The sequence below is a fragment of the Anomalospiza imberbis genome, chromosome 2, assembly GCF_031753505.1.
Source record: "Anomalospiza imberbis isolate Cuckoo-Finch-1a 21T00152 chromosome 2, ASM3175350v1, whole genome shotgun sequence".
NCBI lineage: Eukaryota > Metazoa > Chordata > Aves > Passeriformes > Viduidae > Anomalospiza > Anomalospiza imberbis.
Window position 1 is genome coordinate 72670471 of NC_089682.1, and position 12306 is coordinate 72682776.

At 37.9% G+C, this 12306-nt stretch overlaps 1 protein-coding gene across 1 annotated transcript in view; it reads left to right on the top strand.

Annotated features, from left to right (window-relative positions):
- TENM4 (teneurin transmembrane protein 4) overlaps positions 1–12306 on the top strand; it is a 590079-nt gene that overhangs the window by 88929 nt on the left and 488844 nt on the right. The window contains exon 2 of the mRNA XM_068181704.1: positions 4444–4582. The gene's annotated coding sequence lies outside the window, so the exon portion shown is untranslated. The remainder of the gene's footprint in view (positions 1–4443; positions 4583–12306) is intronic.

Here is a 12306-nt window from a genome sequence, read left to right on the forward strand (position 1 = left end):
TGAGGAATTCACTAGTGTGGTTTCATCTGATGGACTCAGAACTACAGAATATCACAGAGGCTTGAAGAGAGCTTGGAGATCATCTAGTCCAACACACATCACTCAAAACAGTGTCAGCCACAAGAGCCCAGGGATGTGTCCACTCGCATTTTGAATATTGCCAAGGATGGAGTCCCCACAGCCCTTCTAGATAAACTGTTCCAGTGTTCAAGCACTCTTCCCCCAGTCCAGAAGCTCTACAGGACTAATGTGTTTTCGTTTCTCTGTTGTTGATTCTTTAATACAGAAGACACATCTGTGTAGAATAATAATGTTTAGTCAGTAGACCAAAAAGCTCTCTTTGCCAGCCTGACAGGTTACCAAGCCTGAGTCAGGGAAGTATTCATAAATAATTGAGTTTTCTCAGATGAAGCAGTGTGACCCTTGGCCTCAGAATTATTTATCTTATTTAATAAAGGGTGTTCTGGGGAAACATTCTGAATCAAGAAGAGTTTTGTTAATGCTGAAGGACGGTACTGGTATCATAGCCAATTAATGTGCCTGTTCCTACTGATGATAAATGGGTCTGTCGTCTGTTCATCTGGCATTGAGCCTCGACCCTTACATAATCATTTGTGGCTATACCCAAGGGTTTTGATAGTTAACATTTCAGCTTTTACAGGTCATCAGAATTTTTCAAGAAAGACAGATTTGCTAAATAGTAGTCTGCAGTAGTCTGGAGGTAGAAACAAAACAATATTCAGAGGATAAGGTCTGTAAAATGGGCCAAAACTCGTCTAAGGAAGAATCCTTTCAGTTCTATTTCAAAGTTTAGGGATAGGAAGAAAGAAAAGTGTGACAAAAGAAAAATGCATCAAAGGAACTCTGGTGAATCCAGGCTGGCTTAACCTTCATGGGTTAATAGATAATTTGAAACTGCTGTTTTCAGTGGCTCTGAAATTGCAGGAAGTGGTTTGAGGCCAAGAGGGAATAATGACTCCAGGAGACATAATTTCTGGGGAGGAACTGAGGTCCTGCAAGTCTGCTTTGGAGGAAACACAAGCCACAGAATGAAATTCCTTGCACTTTCAAGGTTAACGGAGCAGCTGATGGCTGGAAGAGAGAAATCTGAGGAGGGAAGCAGAAAATATGAAATTATCTCTGTGTGTCTGTGTGTGTGCAATGTTGTGCCACATCGCCAAGCCTTTTGTCCTTTAGCCAAGAATCTGAGCTTAAAACCTCTTTTGTAAGGTCCTTCCAAAATGCACCACGGCTCTCCAATTCCAAGTATTCATGTTAGTTCAACATGGAAATGTTGGGATATGGGTTTTGAAATGTTTTAATGATTACTGTCCTCAGATAGATAATGGACAGACAGAAGATAGAGGGAGAGAGGAAGGGAGAGAAAGAGGAAGAGGTTCTGCTCATTTGACATTTCTCCAGATAAGAAAACAGTGATGGCCACGCACAACTTGCATCACTCTTGTTGCTACTTCTGATGGTTTTCTATCAAAAGACTTACATCTAAGAATCATGGACAGAGAGAAAAACACGTCTTTACAGATTGATCCCACCAAAGCGGCAGAGGCACAAGAGCTAGCTCAGTCTTAGTTTAATCTGCCAGTCTCCCTGGAGTCAGTGGAGAGAGGCACCTTCACAGGGCAATTCAGAGAAGGAATCTGACTGCAGAGGCAGCATTAACCTTTATGACTGTTCTGCTTTTGCCAAGAGTCAATGGGATCAATTCATAGCTTAGAGGAGAAGACTTATACTGGCTAAGAAGCAGTCCCAGTATCAATAAAACTACCACAGTGTGTTCTCTGTATCACAGAACTGCCATATGTCTCCACTTATGGGGATTGGGTATGGGGCTGTGGAGGGAATTGCTTTTCTGGGCAGGTTAATGTAAGAAAAAGCGAACCGCTCTGCAGCCATTAATCTCCCTAAAGCCCATAGTCTCAGTCCTCCTGTGCTGTACTCTGTGCTGTGCTTCATTATGGAGTCTTTAAACACCTCAGCTAAAGAGAGAGAAAGTAATTTGAAAAGAAAACACAGCTTTGGCTCCTTTAGTTGGATTTTTGTAGAAGTAAGGTTCCTCTTGGGTTAAACTTCTTAGGCTTTTCTAATTTTGTTAATATTGTATCACAAAGGCCAAGTGCTATTGAGTAGACACCCAAAAAGAATGCCCAACATTAGAATATTTAATAAATCAAGATAAACTAAAGTGTGTAAAATTGTGAGTTTTAAGTATTAGAGCACATTGTTATTTTGATTTTTCCTATTTCCAATTTAGTAATAAAATCTGTTGGTCATGCTCTTATTTTTAATAATAATCTATCTTACAGTACTTTGGGAACTACAGCTTCAAGAAGAAAACATAAATGAATGCTTATAGTATAAAACCTGCTTTTATTTAATACCTCGGAGGTTTGGTGTAGGGTTGTTTGGGTCTTTTTTATCATCCAGAGGTATCCAATAACAATTTTCTTTATTTTAATTATGTCTGGAATATACTGCTCATTGCAAACAAAACACATAGTTATATAACGTGCATATTTTAGCTCAGGGATTTGAAGCAGTCTACTGGGCTAGGACACATGCTCTGTATTTCTATTTATTTTCTCATTGAAGTTTTTCAGGGCTTCTGAGATACCTTTGAATAATCTAAACTTTCTGTTGTGACTTTTTCTTTTCCTTATCAAAATAATATTATAAATACATTTTTGGAGCTCTTGGTGGAGAAAACATTTATTGTTTCTGATAGTTGCTTCACTGCTGTAAATCAATATAGTGCTACTTACATCAACCAGGCTACTATTTACCCCAGCTTGAATGTCTCCTCCTTCAGTTCCAATATTAACTCAGTTAAAAATAGTAGTTTTATATTTAAACCTCTGCTTCCTGAAGTGACAGTAGGTGGGCCAACTTGTAACATGATCAACATTTACAGCATTATCTCTACTGGAATACATTTATGCCAGCTCCTAACAAAGAAAACATAATGGCTTTCTGGAATCCCACTGCTTTAATTTTTACAAAAAGGCAATATTAATTAAAGAATGAAAAATATGAGCTCTGATATAGCATGCATACTTGTGTATGAGGAGCATACAACACAAAATTTTTAGTATCTTGTTATGCAACTCATTCCCTGAAAGTACTTGTGGAAAGCGGAGAAGTGCTGGGCTTGTAAGTAGGGAGTAGAAATAGTGAGATGGGGGATCACAGAGTCCTGTTGTCAATGCATAACTTGTGATTTAGTGCAAAGTTTAATTTTACAATAAACTAAGAGACATTTGAGATGCCCGAGCCATTTTAGATGCCCAAGCTTATTTAAGAGACTGGCAGAGAAGATGCAGGATTTGCAAGAAACCCATGTCTTCCTGGACAGTAGCTGAAGGACAATCAGAGAAACTAGGACATCTCTAGTTGCACTGGACAGTTTTATGTAGACAGCTGAGCCGGGCTGCATCTTGCATCTGCAGTCACAACTTTTCAAGCTATTTTTTGATAACACTGAGAGGTATGGTAATTGTGACCTATCAGAAACTGTTGGCCCTAAGCAAGATCATATACTGGCTCATTTTCTCTGCTGTGCCACACATTATATTAGTGAGTGTTGTCACTAAACAGAGTGACATTACTCAGTGTGTCTCATGGTAAATAAAGATTCATAAATAAAGAGAGTTGTCTTCAAGTCACCATTAAATATAGAGCTGCTATAAAAAGTGCCCAGGGCATTACTGAGTGAAAGTGTCTGAGCAATGTGCAGAACTGAGATGGTAATTTTGATGATGTATGTTGAAACAGTTAGACTTATCCAGGTGTCAGACATAGAAGTGTCTCTCCTAAATTTCTTCCAATAAAACCAATATAATCTGCAAAAACCTACAGTATTTTAGTGATATTTAAAATAATGAAATATGCTTTATTAACAGCATTAAGCATAAAATATAGACAAAAAAGAAGAAAAAATGCAGCTAGAAAGTTTGTAACATGAAAAACATACTGCCTTCTTTCTCCATGCTTAAACATGTGTGCATACTAACTTAGGTCCAGTTTCAGCTTGAAGCACCTCACATTTGATATATTCCTTATGCAGCATTTAAGACCACATCTAATGGGTGAAGCCACCAATGGATAGTGGTATGATGTGCATATCTTGGGTAGAAAAAAGCCTGGGACATGTTATATAACTATTCCTGGGGAAATCAAAGCATGGGAAGGCAGCATGGACATGGATGGCCTGTAGATATGGAGGTAGATACCCATTTATCCATATCAATACAGACATTAAAGACAGATACCAATTACTGTCTGACATGATAGTCTGGCTTCTGATGGAGGTACTCTGGCAGATAGAGGGAATCTGGGTCATACAATCATGACAGCTGCCATGCAAACAACCTTTAAAAATCCATGCCAGTCTTGTCTGACACTCAACACCTGGCTCCTTTTCTGTAGTGAGGATGGCTGGACCATTGCATTGGCGCACTGATTTTTGTGGATGGTGATCACAAAAAGGGAATTGAGAAGAGACCACCCGAGTTATTCTGACAAATGACTTCAGTGCTTTCTATTCTTAGATGAGGATCTGAAATATGTAAGTACACTATCATTGTTTTTTAGATTTATTTGTAAGATGAGTCAAAGAAGTAAAACTTTTAATCTATCATGGGTGTGGTATTTAGACATTTATAATTTTCTTTTGATGTGTGTTTGTATTGGAGTTGATAAACCAAGATTGTCCTCATGATATTTTAAGCACCGTTATTTGTCTCCATCCTTGTTTTTTTTAAAGAAATGAAAAGAGCAAAAACCATGAAATTATATTTCCAGTGTAATTTTAAATTTATTGTCTAATAAATAGTGATCACTTGGAAAATCCATTTTTTTCCTGTGTTGTTAACAAGAGGTTTAACCAAAGTGATTGAATCAAGATGAGAAATGACCCCAGGTTCCTGAAGCTTGAATAAATTATATTGTCAATGTTAATGTGCTGGTCTGGAAGTTCATTTGAAGTATCAGAAATAACCTAAATATAATTTCATGGCAGCTCGAATACTACTTAGCATAATTTATTCCTTACCACAGAACCTCCATTCCCTGTGTTTTACCAGCATTTCTAACACCCCAAATACCTACAAACACTCAGCTATTTACTCCTGCACACTCCCAGTTCAAGTAAAGATAACATTTCTTTATTTTCCCACCAAATAAATTCTATATTGATGTTCAACTTTATCTTGATTCCCACCAACACTTTTGTTGAATGAGAGCAACCAAAATATCATGTGGATATACTATTTCTGATTCATCTAATGATGTTGTATAAGATGCCTTTTAGCTCTCTATTATCTCCCATAAAAAAATGTTTGTGTGCAACAGTTAATAAGTAGAACTTGTCAGCTGCAGAGTGCTGTACCTCAGTTTTACAAATGAATGTCCATTCCAAAGTATTTCAGAGAGAACAAAAGAAATTTGAAATGTTCCTACATATGCCAAGACGTCAATGAGCCATAAAGATTTGGAAACACAATTGAATTTATTTCTACAACTTGAAGACAGGAACATTGTACTTTAAAGTACAGAAACCAGACAACAAGATCTGTAATGGACTTGTAAGGACACAGCTGAGTCCTATGACATTTCTGGTTTTGAAATTCATCACAGGGAAATATTTTTACTCAGATGGGGTTCAAAGTATAGCTTTATGTCTTAAGAATGTACAGATTCTGCTTTGGTTTTAAGCAATAAGCATAAGCTTATATATGTTTTCTTCTTGCAGTCCAGGTTATAAAATATATTTCAGATTATTGCATTTATATAGTAATGAGACTACCCTGAATTCTTGCAGCTTTGGGCAAGTTTTTAAACATACACGTTGTACCAGTGACAGGCAGATTGTTCTTGATAGGTTTGAATTAAAATAAGTGCATTTTAAAGAATATTTTAATTTCTGGCTGTAGCCTATTGTTTTTGGTAGAAATTGGTGTAACAACAGTGCCATTATATCAAAGCCCTTGTTCATGTGGAGGTTCCCAGAGGTATTGCAATAAAAGGAGCTATAGCCTAGGCATCTTCACTGCACTAAGAGAAACCAAGGCTTTTCAGGACAAATAAAAAGTGGTGAGGCAATAGTAGAGCTCTGGAATTTCATTTCAAAAAGGAAAATAAATAAAAACTTCTGAGTGTAAAAATAAAACTTTTGGAAATTTTTGTAGCTGTGCAGATATGTAAAGGATGCTGATGCTACCATGAAGTATCTTCATAACTCCAGATAGGAGCTTTTGTGTCATAATTTTTTCAGCAGCTATTAAAATATCTCATTCCTGAAAGAAAATGCCCTCCTCATAAGTATCAGGACTTTCTTAAAGGAAGAATAAAACTTGATTGCCAGAAATTTTACATTTTAAGAGACCTATCAACCTAACCTAGACTTTTTGACAGCTATGGAAAACAGCCAAAATTGTATTAAAAATGGTATTGTGCTAGGGGTCACCATGCCCTGTCAGATGTATTGCATATACCCTGCTGTGTGCATGGATATTTATGGATATGCCTATACAACATCAAATCAAGGGGAAAAAAACAACTTACAGGAAGGTGAGCTTGTGGGAGGATGGATTGTGAGAGAATAGAGATAGTGCTGAAGGCAATTGCGCCCCTGAGTAGTTGCAGCTGTACTAATTACCAAAAAGTAGGAACAGCCCTGCCCTTAATAGGTCACAGCTGTGTCCAATGAGGATGGTCCATGAAGGATGGGTGCTATTAAAGAGTGGGTTAGCTGGGTGAGAGGAGTGTTGCAGTCAGTTGGCTGTGTTGCTGTGAGGAGCAAGGGTCAGGTGGTTGTGCTAGGGGCAGTAAGGGTTAGTATGTGCAGCTAGGCATGGGAAGAAGTCAGCCAGCCATGCAGAAGAAAGAAAAGGAGCCAGTGTTGTGAGGAGCTGCCCATGGGAACTCACAGAGAGAAGGTATGAAAGTTTTACAGTGAGATAATAAACTTAGAGTGACAGTCTGTTCCTATCTACTGCTGATTGGTGCCAAGCACTGACACCAACAATCTGTGGCCCATATGGGGCTGTGTCCCAACATGAGTGAATATCTGGTTGTCCATGGCTAAAAGATACAGCATGAATGCATTGTCCTGGCAAATGAAAGTGAAGGTCATAAATGAAAGGTTATTCCCATAGTAACTCTGTAGTTCAAGGACATTTATCAGTACTACATAGCTGCTGGAAAAAAGTGGATGGGGGATTCATTCATCTTAGTTCCCTGTGGTTGCTATCTGCTTGGAAATAGCATCCATTGCTACCTGTATAGGGAACCCTGACAGATGGGGACAATTTGAGTTATTTGAACCATGCATTTCTACTTGTCACCAGGAAGGGGATTTACATTTGAAATTGGAATTGATTTCTAACCTTGCAGAAATGCACAGGAGTAATACATGGATCTTATCAGTATGTCTGGCCAGTTTTGAGTTCTGTAGAAATGTTGCCACATAAGGATCTCCTTTGAGGTATTCAGATATCAGTGTGATTAGCCTGGCAGACAGACCTCTGTATTGGGGAAGCAAGGTCAGTGCTCCTGGGACAGCAGGAGACATAAAGATTCAATAATAATAGCTTATTATTCTATCAAATTATATCTGCAGAGCACTTCAAAATCATTATGTGAAGGACAAAGGATGCTGTATACACAGAGGAGTAAAGGCTGACATTTCCACAGTGCATGTAATTAACAGAATTCCACGCAAATTTGGCCTTTGAAAGAAAAATAATCTTTGGCTGTGCACTGGGCATGTGGGGTTTCCATAACAAACACAGTGGGAACCACTGTAAGGCACCTACAGAATCAAGGCTGTTGCTTTGCTTGTGCCATGTCCTCAAAGACCTGTTACTACAAGTTAGGGGGTTCATGGAGACAAGAAACATGCAGTACTTGATCATCTTTTGATTTTGTTGCTTCTCAAAGCGTCTCTTGATCTAGCTGAATTTTGGTGAGAAGCTAGACTATGTCTAGGTAGGACTATCTTCCCTGAGCCAGTTTATGGAAAGTATTGTGATTCCTCTTGTGAAGGGGTGGTCAAATTAGTTAACATGGTTTTTATTGGTTTCTGCTAAGAAATTTACTTTGTTTTTTTCCAAATACTTCTGACTGTCCTTCAAGTTACCTAGACTGCCAATTAACATACTACAAAATAAAGCACTTGTTGCTCTGTGTCAGATTTGATCTCTGCTTTTATGCAAAAGGGACACAGGAGATGATCGGAAAAATTTATCTGACTATGCCCTTATTTCACATATTGTACCCCACATGGTTTGTTCTCTCTGTGGTCACTTTGCAGTTTTGGGTCCTGCTCAGCAGTGAAAACTTAAGAGCAATGGTATGGCCTAGTGTGGCGAACACAGGGCTGAGCTGTGGTAATTTTACATCTACTTCATATTTGCAAGGGTTTAATAGATTATATCTGTCTATGCCACACATTTATACAATAAAATGAATAAGATTAGCTGACATTAAAATAAAAATACCCCTTAGCAGATGCTAGTTTTATTATAATATATATAAAATAATAGGTATATAATATATATAATATTATAATATTATAATAGTTTTATTATATATTTTTCCTTTTATGATGTATTCTTTCCAGAAAATGGGCCCAGTATGGGAATAGGTGATATGCTCAGACCCTTGAAGCCTCCACTATGCAAATTAATTTCCAGTACCCTGGAATATAGAAGTACAGGACCTCTTTCATTGGACATGGATCATGTCTGTAATGAATAGTTGGCATTGCTGCATGATAATTTATCCGGATTTCGGAAAGACATAGAATGCCTGAAAACATGCAGATAAATCTGATTTTGTTTTTAGAGCTGGGACAAAAGAAAACATATTTGCTGATGTGCACAATAATTTTTACGTCAGACATAAACCTGTTGGATGAACTACAGTACGTGAAATGAGGCACAGAGCTTTCCTAGAAATCAAAAACAGCTTTATAAAATGAATATTTTTTATGTAATTTAAAAACTGATACTATGCTTGCTTCAGGTTTGTCGTCACAATCAGTGACTTCAGTCTGTGAGAAAAAAAAAATTATAGGTGCAAAGTGGTTAAAAAAGGAAAAATGGCTAACAAATTTTCTGAAGATTTTCCACATGAAGGCAATCAGATGTTTGAACAGGCTGACCAGGAAAGTTGGGTAATGTCTACTTGTGGTGACTTTAAAATAGCAGGACAAATTCTTGAACCACCTAATATATCTGGACCTGCTTTGGAGATGGAAGCATGTCTACAGATCTCCAGCAATGCTGGTCAAACTTGAATTACTTTGTTATTCTAGGAAGGAAGGCCATCAAAGATGAAAGTTCAAATTAAAATCTGGAAAGATAATTTTTTCATCATCCAAAGGCATCTCTGTAGCTTTGGATGTCTTACTGGTGCAGGGTGTTTTTATTTGCTTCCAAGGGTGAAGGAAAAGGCCACCTTCTTAGCTGATGTTCCCTTTCTCCAAGTTACCACTTTTGTGGTGGGGATTTAGCACTAGTCTTTTTTGCACTAGATATACCCATGTAAAGTAGTGGGATGAGATTCTTAGCTGGACACTTCCCCATCCCTCCAGGTTCTCTTCATGTGTAATGTCATTGCGTTTGTTGTACATTAACAATGAAAGGAACTGTTATCAGTCACTTCAGAATATTCCTGTTAAGGAGGAGGCTAATCATTCTGCATCCTCAGCTCAGGCTGTTAATAACAGCAATATGATGGACACAGTAGATAAATCTAAACTGCCTGAAGAGTCAAAATATGGGCCAAATGGCTTCTCCCATTTTTAATTTTTCCTCCCCAAAACACTGATTTGCTTCAACAAGCAAGTTAGCCAACCAACAGATAGGTCATACAGAGAACACTTACATACTCTGCAATTCTCCTACCATCTGCTTCCATCTTTCTCATCTCCACTCAGTTCCATCCTTTTATCCTTTCTTCCTTTTCCTACCCATGACATGAGTATGGGAAGCACATTTTTCTGCTTGTCGCCTTATTTCTGCACTAAAAGAAGGCAGGACTGCAGGTAGGAAATCACCAGCATGTGTATCAGGACTGAGATTTCTGAAGAAGACTCCATAATATCCATTATATGTATGCTGTTCTCACAGGTAACTCTGCATAGAGCCGGAATGGCAATTTTAGGCTCTTCAGCACTCTCAACAGTAGGATTCCTAAATTGTGTGTTGTTTTCAGGTTTTCCTGAAGTTGGATCTAGGTAGTCGAACTGTTCTTTTCTTGGCCACTGCTCTGTTGCACACTATACTGTCTTCCCTGACTCTGATCTGTGCCATCTTTGGTGGCTCCAGCAGCTGTGGCTATGTGAGATGCCCCTTGAAAGGTGTTCTCCTGCCTCTCCAAATTCACACCTGCTGCATGAGCCCTAATTCACCGTATTTTAGCAAAACATTCACAAATACATGTTTGAAGGCTGTGTGAAGCAGAGGATTGTCTGTGCCACAATCTACTACGTCAACTTCCACTGCACTTGGGTGGCCTTCAGCTGATAGGAGAGATTTGAAGTTTCATGCTATTAGAATAGCTAAGGGGGTTTTTCACAGGGGGAAGATTTACTGTGAAGCTTGCAAAATAGATCTTTAAAGCAGTTTTCTGAGTATTTTTTAACACCTGTGTGGCTAGATAGCACAATCCTCAGTGTATGAGCAGGTACAACAATTATGAATTTTAAGCTGGTTCTTAAAAATGCACACAGCCCTGTAAAAATACCTTTATCCTTTGCATATAGTAAGGATGCAAGAGCTTTTCACCTGCTTCTTACCTTCCTATTGCAGATAGGGCAGGTGGGAAGGAGGCCTTCTGCCACAAGAAGGTGATCTCTGAATTTGGTACGTGATCTGCAGGACAGAAACAGTTAATTCCTCTGAGTGCATTCTTTTCAGTAGAGAGGGCCTTTGGAAGTAGAATTTAATGAAATCCAATGTCCTTTTCATAAAATATTTGAGGGAAATCTTGTATGATGGCATTTGTCAGTCAATCCTGTGCTATTGTTGTTTCTCCTCCCCCTTCCCTTTTTACCCTTTTTTTCTTTTAATTGACATCTGTCTGGAAGGACACAAACAAATCACAGGCTGGTATCATAACTAGGGTATTGTGGAACTCTTCTCTTTCAATCCTTCAGTTTTTCTGCTGACAAAGATAGATAAACTGCAGAGTTTATATTAATAGGTGCAAGGGGTGAGAAAGTGAGAGAAGCTTCAAAAGGCATATGCAAAAAAGTTCCTGGAGTATACTGAGAGGACACTTTCTGAAATCATATTTACCCTATTGCTAATAAGTTTTTAAAATAGAAGCCAGATACTGCAAACTCTAAAATCATCAGACAATTCATTTGCCTTTTCTCTACAATAAGTCAGACTCAAAATAATTATATACTTGACATTTGACGTTCTCTTTATATTAAATAGTGATGATATTTCTAGCAGTTGACAATGTTTTAACTAAAATTTTTAGTATTTTAGTTATATACTCAGTACTTTTCAAAAATCAAGTTTAGGACATGTATAAAAGTCTGTAATAATATTTCCTACTGACTTTGCCATTAATTTCCATTTCACTATGGAGTTAAACATCAAGTTATTTTACATTTGATAGTGTTCCTGTAATCGGTTGTACTGCACTTATCTAGGACCTCTTATATTTCATTCCTCATCCCTAGAAGTATTCAAGGTCATGTTGAGCAGGACTTTGAACAACCTGGTACAGTGGAATGTGTCCCTGCCCATGGCAGGTGTGTTGGAACTAAATGGTCTTTAAGGTCCCTCCCCAACATAAAGAATCATTCTATGAATCTTTATCATCTTCTGTGATGGTTTATCATATTCAAACTCATACTGCTTCACACCTGGCTTTAGCTGCTCTTTCAAACCACTGATACACAACCTAAAAAGGAGTTCATACAGATCCAGCTTAAGTACCTCATGCAGGTTGTGTAACAATAAGTGAAAGTATGTGTAGGTCAAAGGATGGCTGAGCATCTTTAGCAGAAGAAAAAATTATATACAGTGAAACAATTTTCTTTCCAACCTGTGCAATAGTATCTTTGATGGCATTTTCTATGGTAGAAGGATTCATTAGTTATTCAAAAATTATAGCCCACCAGATTAATAAACAATATTTGTGAAATAATAACTCCCTGAATGTGTTTTTTCACTCAGGAGATTGGACACTGATATTGAACAGGGGTCTTTTTTTCAGGATCTGGTGGTGATATATGGCACAATATTTGCTGGGGTATTGATGTACAGG